The sequence below is a fragment of the Octopus bimaculoides genome, chromosome 12 (genome assembly GCF_046866305.1).
Source record: "Octopus bimaculoides isolate indiv1 chromosome 12, ASM4686630v1, whole genome shotgun sequence".
In the NCBI taxonomy this organism is placed as follows: Eukaryota; Metazoa; Mollusca; class Cephalopoda; order Octopoda; family Octopodidae; genus Octopus; species Octopus bimaculoides.
Window position 1 is genome coordinate 50,026,367 of NC_142939.1, and position 13,637 is coordinate 50,040,003.

Genomic DNA, 13,637 nt, shown 5'->3' on the forward strand with positions numbered 1-13,637 from the left:
TGTTGCGTGTCTCTCTGACGCTTTTCAACAGAAGTCCGAATTTTATTTACATGCTACGAAAACGAAATTGAAATGTACATTTCTTTTTAATATAAATAAGCCTTCAAATTATGCGTATCTGTTTAATATACAGTGTTTGCGTGTGTGCGTGTGTATGTATATATATATGATACAATGTATATGTATAGACACATGTGCTTGGCTGTTTAAATGCTAATTAAGATAAGGATATTTAACCAGTTGTAAGAGACGATATTTTCTTAAAAGAAATATTAATACAATTTTTACCAAATACAATAATTAATCAATTTTCTCTTATAAACATTCTTGTAATAAACCTATTTCTATACTTAATGGTTTTTCATAACGTTATTTTCAATTACAAAAAAATCTATTTCCATAGGAATAACAATGGAGATATTGTCTAGAATCGCATAAAGCATCTGCTCTTTTTCTTTTCTTTTTTTAATTTCCATCATAATTACAAGAACGAATTTATTTCCATTGATAAATCTATTAAATTGTTTTTTTTTGTCACATTAGAAATATATCTGCTAAAGTAAAACAGGAATGATTAGTTTATTTACTGAAGTAAAACTGCAATGATAGGGGTGAAGGTACAAACATATATATATAGAGAGAGTGGACATTATTTAAATGTAGTGTTGGATCTCAGCTTTTTTCTCAAAAAATACTGTTTCAGGCTCTCTACTAAATATGTCTTTGTATACCATCGTTGTTCATTTATTGTGTTGCTTGTGTTTAAAGGAGATGAGATGGCCATATAGAGATATAGAAAAGGAGAATGTGTGAAGCGGCAAATTGAGAATGGAGGATAAAGTCAATAAGACGAGAGAGGGAGAGAGAGAGAGGGGCAGGGTTGATTCTTTCACAACCGTTTCAACCGGACTCAGTCGGTTCCAGGCGGCTGAATCTGCTGAAGACTAGTTAGAAAGAGAGAAAGGGAGGGCCATTTAATGTCTAACATTGTTGAAGGAAGTGGGAGAGAGAAGCATTTATATTTATGACTTGTTCATTCCTGGTATTTCACCGTCCCTTACAGCCCTCTTCCCGTCACCCTGGTCTCTGTCTCTCTCTCTTATCCCCTCCATTCTTGTGGTTCAAAAACAACAGGACATTTTTTACTAAGTCCCTCTGAAATAGACACAGAACGAAAAGATATTTTATATATAACACACACGCATGTATATGTATATATATATATATATATATATATATACACAGAGAGAGAGAGAGAGAAATAGACAGACTGTATTTGTAGATAAATGGTAAATATATTTGGGCACGTTTAGCAAACATTAATTCTTGTGCATATATACATACATACATAATCCCCACTATCTATCTATCTATCTATTATATACATGCTTGTAAATGAAGCTACGGCTTCTTTTCGTTTCTATCATTAGTCCGAATTTGTAGCGTTTTCTCTCTCGCTTGCAAATTCTAACAAATATATTTATATAATATTAATTATCATAAAACAATTATTTACACCCATACTATAATAAAATGTAATACATGTACATTTCGAAAAATTTCAGATGCTATCTTTCCTTATTTTAACAATATATTCTGAAATATTGGCCTCTCTTTTATTTCTATACTGTTTGCCATTTTTTCTCTTTTTCTCCTTCTTCATCCCTCTTGTCTTTGCCTCCCTTCCTCCTTCTCTCTCATTTCAATCCTGTTCCCGCTCTTAAACATGACATGTAGTTTGCTAAAAGTGCAAACTTACGCAACCGCACTGAGAATAGTTCCATATAAACACATACATGCAGCGACATCGACACGCATAGACGCAATTGCATAAAAACACACAGACACAGCCACATAAAAACACAAGCCAAAAATCAACTACATAAACACACACAGAGATATACAGTTACATAAAAACCACATAGACACAGCTACATGAATACACATACACACAGATACCGTTAGAGAAATTTGCAGCAGTATATAAGCACATTCAACTACAATAAACGCACAGAGCCACATAATCACACATAAGCCATACAGACATTCAGTTGCTTAAAAACATACAGATGCAGTGACATAAACACGCAGGCACATATACACACATACATACCCCCACAAATAGAGTTACATAAAAGTACGCGGCCACATAAAAATCACACACAGACGCATATACATAGAACCACATAAACACGCACTTTGTAGCATGTTTGTTTTCTCGCCACGTCAGTAGAAACAAGTTATAGAATTCTTGGCTGTTTTCTCTTTTTTTTCTTTGATATTTGCTAGTCTCATCACCATCATCGTTATTATTTTAATCGTTCTTCCGCGTCCTCAGCTCATATCCCCACTGGACCGACCTCCCTTTCATCTCGCCGCTATCCATACAATATACACCAGAATTTGCTGGAACCATACTAATTGACCATATTTCCTCACAGTTCCCTCCAAAATAAATTACTGGCTCTGTGCCTGATACAATTCATCGACGTAATCCTTTACACAAATTTAATCAATGTTTTAATTGATTTGGTTTGTTTTTGTTTATTTATCAAACGTCTTAAAAAATTGTTTTCCTAATAATGGTTATTTGTAGCTTAGGGTAAACTATAAAAACAAAACAAACTTTGCTGCGGGAATTGTTGATTTTATCGTCTTTGGAAGGATGGCAAAATCTCGCGGTGTTTGAACTCAGATCAGAGTCGTAACTAAATATCGCAATACATTAATTAGCACTGCTGAATTTATAATGTTAATAATATTATAATTCCGAACACGACCAGGAATTTTCGAGGGAGGGCATAGTCAATTATATCAAGGGCTTTCTTCACTTTAAGGATTCTGGAAAGATGAAAAGTATAATAAAATCTTGGCGGATTTGAACTCCGAACGCAAAGAGCCTTATCTGAATACTGCAAAACCTTTGGTTTATCACTCTTACGATTCTATAAATTTAAAGTACTTTTTCTCATCGTTGAAATTTAAATGAGAACAAATAAACTTAGAATGGTGTGTGGGCGTGAAATAGGGTTTTAAAAAGTCTGTCAAAGGGGACGAGCTCCTTGAAAGCTAACGGCACCCGTATTTTGGGTAAGTGGGAGAAATAGGCGCCAACAAGATTAATCAAGCCCAGTGAAACACTGTTTAATTCTATACTGCACCAGTCGGGGCCAGGGTCATTAAGAAAGCCTTAGGCCGAAAGGGGTGGACAGAATTGGTAAAATAAAGGGTTCCACGCGTCAGAAATGCAAGAGGAAGGGCTTGAAAAAAAATATCGTTGTCCGGGATTATTTCCAAGGATTCTTCGCTCTGGGGCTATTTGTTTGTGAATTTGATACAGAGGAGAAAGAGTCGCAAGTTTGGGCACCATCACGTTTTTTTTCTGTTCTAATTAAGCTTTTTTAAAAACGGTTTTCCGATCTCTGTTTTAAAGTTAGGATTCAAAACCCGTAAAAAAAGTTTTTTTTTTTTTTAGAATTTATATTCAATCAATTTACTAATTAAGTCCAGATGATATACAGCTGTTTTAGATTTTTTTTGTGTCATATATATTAGCGAATATTAAAAGTACATTTTTTTCTATGTATATGGATATATTTGTTTTCAATTGAAGTGTATCAAATATATTTTGTTTGTATTTATAATTACATTTCCATCCTTCATAAATTAAAACAGCATTTTAAAATTTTCAGTAAACCAAACGAATTGTTTATGCTATAACTAATAATTCATATTTATGTTATTAACCTGTCATTAAATATATAAATACATTTTGTAAAGCGAAGGATTAAAAACATTTTTTATTGTTAAAATGAAAGTTAGAAGAAATTTCTTTGCCGTTTTTTAAAATTTCCGACGTTCAAAACATAAAAATTGGAAAATGTTGTTTTTGAAGACAATGTGAAAAAGTTAAAAGATGAATTATAAAAGATCTTTCGTCATCAAAACCTCTCTATCTAGTGCTCTATAGTGGGAGCCCTGTCATAATTGCAGGGAGATATTGGTACCACAGTTTGTTGTGGTCCGTTTTGATGCCTTCTCTCAGTGCATGAAGGGCGACGACCACTCTGATTGATGGTTGTTATTTGTAGGGCTGCAGGACTCCCTCAAACCCGTCCAAGAAGCAAACTCGATAGAGTTACTGGTTTAGCTGTTGATGACACAGCCAGGAAACGGGGTGCACACTGACATGTTACTTTGGGTAAGAAGCCAAATACCCAAGACATTGAACGTATATGTATATATGTGTTTATATATAGTTCAAAATTATTTTTTCAATTTAAATATAATATAAAAACTGTAAACTTTGAACAAAGGATTCGACGCGTGTACATCCCGATGGCGAATCTTCGAAATTACTGTCAAAAATTTATAGTAAATGTTTGTATGTGTGTTTGTATATACTCATGCTAGAGCAAGTCATTATTTTCAATGCACTTTTACTTTTATTCCTATTGGCGGGAAAGTTAGTTTCGCGCGCATCACTTGACGTGCTCTCCTAGTCACAACAGTGCAGGCATAAACTTGAAGCATCAGTGAATATGGTCATGACTGTTCCGCATGATTTCATAACCAGAATCATAACTAATTTATATATTCTTTGTCAATTCATCAGTCATTGCCCGTCTGGACTAGTTCAGTGTTATTACTCTCACAAGAAAATGGTCAAGCATCAAGCTAGTTCGTGATGTACGTCATCTTGTATGGTCATTCTAAAAGTCTTTTTAGTCCTATCGTTCACGTTTATAGCCTCAGGATATTAACCACAGAGTCACTATAATCCGTCGATGAATTTCGGCCTCTGATTGATACACCTTCAATCTACCATTGGGGGTGGGGAAGCATCATTGAACTCTGCTCTTGACGCAAACAGAATGCTGAGCAGCTACCATAGTTAACTTAATCATAACAACTTGAGAGTTATTTAAAATTCAAACTAGAGTGAGACTACAGTAAGTGATGCGTGCAGAAATAATTTTCCCGCCAATCGGCAAAAAGAATTTCCAGTGAATTGCAACCATTGTTCTTCTAATAACGAGAACTTAACTGATGTTTCAAATTCAAGTGCGAAACTATTTTTCCCGCCAAAGAATTCAACTGAATTGCAGATAATTTATAACTCGCTCTTGTGTGTATGTGTGTGTGTGTATGTATATATATATATATATACATACACACACACACATACAGGTAACCAGAAGATGGTGAGCTGGCAGAAATACCAGAGCTTCAAGGGAAAAAAAACGCTTTCTGGTTTTTGTTCCGATTCTTTACACCCTGAGTTCAAATCCAGCCGAGGTCAACTTTACCCTACATCCTTCCTGGGTCGATAAAATAAAGTACCAGTCAGATACTAAGTTCGATACTAGCGATTAACCCCCTCCCTTTCGAATTGCTGGCATTTTGCCCTTAATTAGAAATTTAACGTATATAAGGTAATCTGAGTTGAACATTCATCCTTACTATCACTTCGTTATCAACTGGTCTCTAGCCAGTCTGATGATGTGCATACTTGTTGCGTGGCTTCTTGATCGAGTATACCTATAATTAAAGCCATTCTAGCCGTGACTATCTCGTTTTTTTTTCAAGTGCACAATGACAATTATACTTCATAATAGGAAATATTTGATAGCTGTTTAATATTTAATTAATCTTTTCTATTACATGCACTAAGCCTGAAATTTTGGGGGAAGAGGTTAGTCAACTGGTATTTAGTTCATTTACCCCCGAAAGGGTTGAAATGCAACCTGAGCAGTGTTTGATCGTAGAACGAAAGGACGGTTGAAATGCTGTTAGGCATTTTGTCCGGCATGCTAACGATTCTGTCAGCTCGCCGCCTTTGTTTAGTATTTGGTTGGCATTCCGTCGGTTACGACGATGAGGGCATCGGAACAGCCTGCTCGTGAAATTAACGTGCAAGTGACCGAGCACTCCACAGACGCATGTACCCTTAACGTAGTTCTCGGGGATATTCAGCTTGACACAGTGTGACAACGCTGACCCTTTGAATTACAGGCACAACAGAAACAGGAAGTAAGAGTGAGAGAAAGTTGTGGTGAAAGAGTACAGCAAGGTTCGCCACCATCCCCTGCAGGAGCCTTGTGGAACTTTTGGTGTTTTCGCTCAATAAACACTCACAACGCCCGGTCTGGGAATCGAAACTGCGATCCTACGACCGCGAGTCCGCTGCCCTAACCACTGGGCCATTGCGCCTCCACTTAGTATTTGATGAATAAAATATATTTCATCGAGATATCTATTTCAGTCGAATCATTTGAATAAAGTAAGGAACTGAAAACAAAAGTTCAGAAATATTGCCCTAAAATTCTATCGATTAATCGATTTCCTTTATTGATCGATTGAGAATGTTTAAGCAATGTTTCTTCAAAAAGATAAGACAAAAACAAAAATAAGACTGGGTCACAATCATGAGATAATGAGTTCGATTCCCCGACCGGGCTGTGTGCTGTGTTCTTAAGCAAGACATTTTATTTCACATGGTTCCAGTTCACTCAGCTGCAGGAATGAGTTGCGATGTCACTGGTGCCAAGCTGTATCGGTCCCTTTGCCGTTCCCTTGGATAACATCGGTGGTGTGGAGAGGAGAAGCCGGTATGCATGGGTGACTGTTGGTCTTCCATAAACTACCATGCCTAGACTTGTGACTCGGAAAGTAACTTTCTAGGTGCAATCCCATGGTCATTCATGACCGAAGAGGGGTCTTTTATTTACCCTGTCCTGTGATCTGAGTTCCAAATATACTTGGATATACTGGGGTCAATATAACCGATTATTTCCCTCTACCAAAATGAATGATCTTGTACCTCGCAAGCGTGACTATATGGTAAGTTTGCTTCCCAGCAACATGGTTCCGCGTTCTGTCACCCACTGAGTGGCACCTTGGGCAAGGCCACTAAAACCTTGTTAGTAGATTTGGTAGAAGGTAGACGAAACTGAAAGAAGCCGGTGATGTGTGTGTGTGGAGGGGGGTTGTTCCTCACCGCCGCTTGACAACAGGTGTTGATTTATTTACACCTCCGTAACTTAGTGATTGGGCAAAAGGGCCGATAGACTAAGTACCGATTAAAGAAGTACTGGGGTTTGATTCTTGATTAAAATGTCTTTATTAAAATTTTTGTGTAGCAGCAGTACTGTCCCAAACATGAGGAGCAACATTTTCTACGGATATTACTTAAGGTTGTATAGAATCAGCAGCCGATCACAGAAGAAAAATGCTAGTCTTAGTAATACATTGCTGGCATATTTATCTCGGTCGAATCACCACGTAAGATATGAAGTGATACTAAAGAATTTTGTTGACCGTTGTTCGTAATTCGAAAAGGTGGTTTACAAACAAGACTGCATCTGTGATTGTGTTGTGGTGTATCAGGAAATTTGGTTGTTTATGTCTTTACTGAAAAATGTTTCCAAGATTTTTGTTCATGGACGTTCTCTTTGCTTGATGTAATGTGTTTAAGTTGATGCTATCATACCGAACTCCAGTGTGTGGAAAGTTAAAGAGTTGACTTTGATATCATGTACACAGGACTGTGTGTGGTTTGAAAGTGACAGCATGTAAGTCGTTAATATAGAAATGGAAAAAAAGTGAGTCTTTACCGAATTTCGGAGTTTACCAAAGTAGAACGAGTGTCGCAGAGAAGCACTTGAGTACACACTACTACTGTGAGCTCCAAGAGGAAGTTTCCAGTCTGAGACTGATGTTGCTATACGCGATATCCGTCTGAGTAAGGTAATTACGAGATTCTGATACCAGACGCGATCTAAGTCTTCGTTGATGTTGCCATATAATAATATTACTTTTGTCAGAGTGAGATGATACTGTGGAGGATATACTCGGTGGTCTCTGAGGAGAAGACTCAAGGTAATGAAGGATCGCTTTATGTCAGTAGATTGCCGGTCCAGGGATATCTTTTTCAAGGGTGAGACACCGTAAGAAAACTTGTTGAAAAGTTTGGCGAATATAGCAGGGTGCTTTACAGTGTACAATTTAAGGGTGATGGAAAAGACCGTCCAGACTGTCTCCTTGGTGCGTTGAAGCGATGAGAGAGGTTTTCCCGCGTAACAGCTCTGTATACCAGAAAATGTATGTGTGCCATGAGACACATGTTGGAGGTACCGTAAAATACGCGTTGATTACCTGATGATTGCGGTAGATGTTGGCGAACCAGGAAATGGTTAGGTACCGGGAGTTTTATATTGCTACAGATGTTTGTTGATGTGATGTGATGTGAAATGTAATGTCATCACAAGACATCGATGTACAGTGGTGTGTAATCGCTAGATGAATGTTGGTGTGCCATCATTAGATGTATGCTGCCGTGCCATCTCTGGAAGTACGTCGGTGTGCCATAGCCAGAAATACGTTAGTATATCACTGCTAAGTATTTGTTGGTATACCATCGTTAGATATGTGTGCCTACATAAGATGTACGTTGGTATTCCACTAGATGAACTAGACCAAACATTTCAGCCTGGGATTCTCCTCTTACAATCCTACTGCTTCTCCCTATTTGACATTTCACATTGTTTTGATTTCTATTTCAAATCCAAGTGACTTATTTCCAAACGTGTCTATGCCACCTTCATGTAGTCACTACTATCAAGAGGACCTTGACACTTTTTCAAACAAAAAGCTCTGTTTAAGCATTATTTTCACTGTACACCAACAGCTTTTGTTTATATTACCCATCTGATTCATGCTGACTTTCTAGGTTGTTGTAATTTAGTGCACCAGATGATGTTAACTCCCAATCAGTTTCTAACCCTGCCCATCATCTTATCTTTTATTCAGAAACGATGCATCTAGGATTACATTTTACAATGTGTCATTCTATTTTTTTAACACTTTGCACGGACGAGTGCGCTTTAGCGGGCGCGATTTTGTTAGGTTGTATCCCTAGAATATACAAATGCGGGCGGTCGTGTGGTTTTGTGTTTACGGCTGGAAGTAACGATGTTTCTGCTAGTTAGCATGCTGTAAACACAAACCATGTGGCCGTCCCGCTTTTGCGTCTTCGAGGGATATAGTTAAACAAAATCGCGTCCTCTAAAGCGCACCCACGAGATCACAGGACTAAGGTAGTAGGGTGTTAGTTGAGGACGATTTGACTGTTATTTCTACCAGATCAAGCAAACGTGTCGCGGTTCCTTCATTTGCTGACGTGTTGGTGTCTGGAGAAATAGATGCAGCCCTGCCGTTAGATGTATGTCGACCGATACTTGCGGTAAGCACTGAGTTACTAGGGCTTCATTTATTTTCCCCAAACCCTCATTAAATCGCCACAGTATGGCTAGTATGCTTGTTAAAGTGCCATGGCTACATTTCTGTTAGTGTGACAGCTGAATGTTAGTGATTCTAGGTAGTCAGAGAAATAAAATAACATAGAGGATTGATATATTAGGCTGCCTTTCTAACATTTGTACAAGACCACACAGAACTTGATAAAGAGAGGGCTAATCGATTAAATCGATAACAGTAATTAAATTATCAAACCCACTCGAAAAAGAAGCGAAGTCGATCTAGTCGGAATACGAACGCAAGACGTAACTAAACAGGGCAAAGCACTTGTCCGATTTTCTGCTATGTACTGCTTTTTGTTTCCTAATAATAGAATTAAAAAAAAATCGTATATAAACAAACTGAATCTTTATCTTTTACATTTTCTCTCTCTTTTTTTTCTTGCTGTGTGGTTTGAGTGTCTGTCTGTGTGTGGCTCGGATATTTGTGTCAGCGGGGGGTTGGTGTTTGTATATGGATGTGGAGTTTATGTGTTCGTGTGTGGCGTGGTGTCTCGTTTATTGATGAGTGTGTGTTTGTGCGATTGTATATTATGTGTGACTTGACGGCTGCGTGGTCTGGAGGTGTTTTGTTTTGTGTCATTGAAGAGCATCTGGATTTCGCTAGATAGCTCGTGTGCGTGGGTGTCTTGTGTTTATAAGAATAGGATGAGGGGGACTGATATCGAATATAAAAATTCCTGAAAGGCATGGACGCCATGTAATCTTATTTTTCGATCCTTTGTAGATCTATGTGGTTTTATGTAATATTATATAAGTCCAATAATTAACTCATTATTTAATATTATGCTTCACTTAACTAGTTGAGGCCATTTTAGTTCCCTTATACTACTCAATATATTTTAGGAAAAGCATGAACACTACAATTTCTCCTCCACTTTCCTTTCCCCATCCAAATAGTCTTTGTACCTCGATTAAAGCTTAAATATTTTATACAAACCCTGTAGGGTTTGTATAAAACATTAGTCTAAGTAAGATTCTCATGAGCAATGTTTGCGTCCCGGTTTCAATTCGTGTTTAAGCTAAATTTACTGTCTCTAATTCTGTCGGGAAAAGCACGAACCTGTCTTACCCATTAAAAATATCGAACAGTTTGTCTAAACTCATCATACACATAAAAAAAATCCATCCCCAACTAGTACATCGGGAATTTTTTCTGGCTCATAACGAACCATTTTCGCGCGGCTGTTGGATTCATTTCGCTTCATTTTGTTGCTACTGTAGCTTTCTTCTTCGTCTTTAAATGTTTATTGCCATGTTCCTACTCTAAATAAATCGAAACAATTATTCTGCTAGTGTTGATATATATATATATTTATAATATAAAGTGTCGGGAGAGGGTGAGGTGATTGATTATTGTAAAAAGAAAGAAAAATACTAATTAGTATAAATAGTGTCGTCGAAAGAGAGAGACCATGCGGGGTGGACGGGAGAGCAAAGAGTTGCCGGCTTTGCTTGACTCCGATTGGCTAACATGGAGCACGTGACACTATCTTGTCATTGCTGGTTCCACTACATTTTTCTTTGGTAAGCTCAATTTGGCTATCTTTTTATATTTCTATTTGACGGATAAATTCCACAAACGGCTATTTATTTACCCCCATACTCAAACGTAAAGATATATTTATATGTGTGCTTGTCCATAAACGTATATAACCGAGGTGATCGAGTTTTGTGGACGTTGCAAATTGGAGGGGTGAAGGTCTGTTTCTTTCATTTCTATGGGTTCTCTGTCCGAGACGTATAGAGGTGAGTGCTGTTATCGTTGCTTCTCTCCTTGTCTGAGATCGCGATCGCTTCACATTGTAACAAGGCATTTGTAATAAGTAAATCGATTCAAGAGTTGATCGCTCTTTTTATTTGAACTATATTGTTTACTTTATTTTTCTTCGTTTCTCTTTGCTTCTATTTCCTTAATGTATCAACAATATGATAAATATACAATATAATACATAATATATATATATATATATATATATATATATATATATATCTTAATTTTTTTTTTCAACTGGTCGTTTGATACCTGTATGTTTTGGTATGTGCATGCTTGTGTCTATTATTGATCAATATACAATATTTATATATCTACAAATATGCGAGTCCCAAATAGAATATTCATATACAAATCTCTCTCTCTCTCTATATAGATATAGATATATTTATTTATTTATTACACACGAGACTTGCATGCATGTAGGTATTTATTAATTTGTAATTGTTTTAATTTATCTCTCCCCCTACCTCCAATACATGTGTAGGCCTCTGAACAAACACGTGGATTTATATGCTGAATATATGTGTACATTTCTAGTAGATATTGTCATAACTCCTTGTACATTGCATGTGTGTGTGTGTATACATACATACGTACATACACACACGTATTTATTCTGAAATGTTTAGCGAAGTCTGCTTTTTCAGCAATAAACCTGGGCAAATGTTTTAATAGAGAACCTGCTTGTACAGCGTCGGTGGCAGCAGTACTCTCTGTCTTGCTACTGTGATCTCTAAGTAGGACACAACCTATAAGGTAGGAATAGAGTTAACTGTCTTCTCTAATTATAACCTATACAGGTGCCAAACTTCCATTGTCTTTCCTTCGTATGTTTTATTACTTTGGAGGAACTTGTTGATTTATCCTGGATCGATCGTTACGATCTGTTACATATGAATGAAAATAGAATTAAAATTTATTTGATTTAATAAATATTTCTATTTTACTCTGTCTATTTAATTATAGAATATTCGTAAGCATAAGAGTGATGTTTTGTAATAATCTCTTGGGAATATTTCATTGTTCTTTTTTTCTTGTACCTGTGTTTGTTGCAGATTGTAGTGAGTACTTAGACAGGTGTACTGATCGTCGTAATTGCGTAAACATGAACCTTTTGTTTCATAAAATAGAGTGCCATATTTTTAAATGGCAGTATGTGTTTAAATGTCTGGGTTAATATAAAACCAATGTCTGTATCTTTATAATTATATCGTTCTTATAAGAGTGCTGAAAATATTAAATAGAAACAGTTTCAGTGTAGCCTATCCTTATATGTTCCTGGTATCCATTACAAATACCAGTATTGAAACCTTTGTGAACACTTGTTTTTACGTTTTAGTGTTAGAAAATGTGGAATTGACTTTGGAAAAATGGTGTGATTGTTCCAGTTTTTGTATTAGTATTTCTAATCTTCGATAATATACTTGTTGTAAGGTTCTCTTCCAATAGGATGTCATACATTAAAATATCGTCCATTTACTTGGTTTATTCAGACATTGGAAAAAGAAAAAAGAAAAATTAGAAAGCTTGGGCGCCAAAACTAACAGTTTTCATTTCTTCAAATAGTACACACGGCCACTGATGTGAAGAGGAGTCAAGCTGTGTGCTTGTCAAGGCCATTGTTAATTTTTGATCACGTTGTTAGGGTGGCGGCGTGGTAGTAGACATTGTAGGCTGCCGGATTATAATGCCTAGCAATATTTAGTTTTCTCCTACATTGCCCATGCCCGTGTAATAAAATTATCAGTCATTCGACTTGACAACTCTCGACATCTGTTTAGGCCTTGTAGTCAATGCGAGAAATAATTTTTATCAGCATTTTTTGTGTAACCCAAAACTAGGGTCTTTGGAGTTGCTTGAGCTTGGCAGTAACGTCTTGTTCGTCCTCGAGATGGAGTTGAAGTAAAACACAATTTATTTTACTACTCTGGGTGAAAGATGCACATTGCATGTGAGACTTGTTTTATCGTATCGACAGTCAGTCTCAAGGGCAGTATCGATGCTACTGAAGCACATGACTACAACTAACAATAAAAACAAGGTCATAGACAAGAAACTGGGTCACTGTATCGAGAAGTAGGCTGCCGACTCAGAAGTAGGTCATGGTATCCAGAGCATGTCAGTCTCCTTAACCAAGTCGCTATTAATTTCTATTGTTTTCTCATAAATTTAATTGCTCAGCTATTGAAACTCTTGTTGACAAAATTTTATTTTATATAATTGATTTTATTAGGTGATTGTGATAGTGGTGGACCGACAAAGCTACTGACTATTTTAGAGTTTAATGTTGCAGTTGTACAACATAAATTTATGTAGTTTCTGTCAGAAATACGTGTATTACAGTAAAAATAGTGCAAAAGGAAGCAGTTCCTTATAAACTAATATTCACCTAGTGGTGGGAGACAATGTTTGATAGGCTAAAAATGTGGAACGTGCCATTGCACACCCCTGCAATCATTACATACAGGCTGTTATCTGAAATCTCAGTCAGCTCTTTGCAACTTGTTCTTCAAATAAGTGTTGGGTGGGGGCAGTACTTACTG

General features: G+C 36.8%; 1 protein-coding gene across 8 annotated transcripts in view; it reads left to right on the top strand.

Moving 5' to 3' along the window:
• LOC106871227 (uncharacterized) overlaps nucleotides 1-13,637 on the top strand; it is a 34,177-nt gene that overhangs the window by 1,306 nt on the left and 19,234 nt on the right. The window contains exon 1 of one of the 8 annotated variants that reach the window (XM_089361034.1): nucleotides 8,861-9,244. The exons of 4 other annotated variants lie outside the window; for them this stretch is intronic. The gene's annotated coding sequence lies outside the window, so the exon portion shown is untranslated. Of the gene's footprint in view, nucleotides 1-8,860; nucleotides 9,245-9,847; nucleotides 11,067-11,588; nucleotides 11,851-13,637 lie in introns of those variants that run through there. 3 more of the 8 variants (XM_014917579.3, XM_014917580.3, XM_052972181.2) reach the window with 3 other exon arrangements.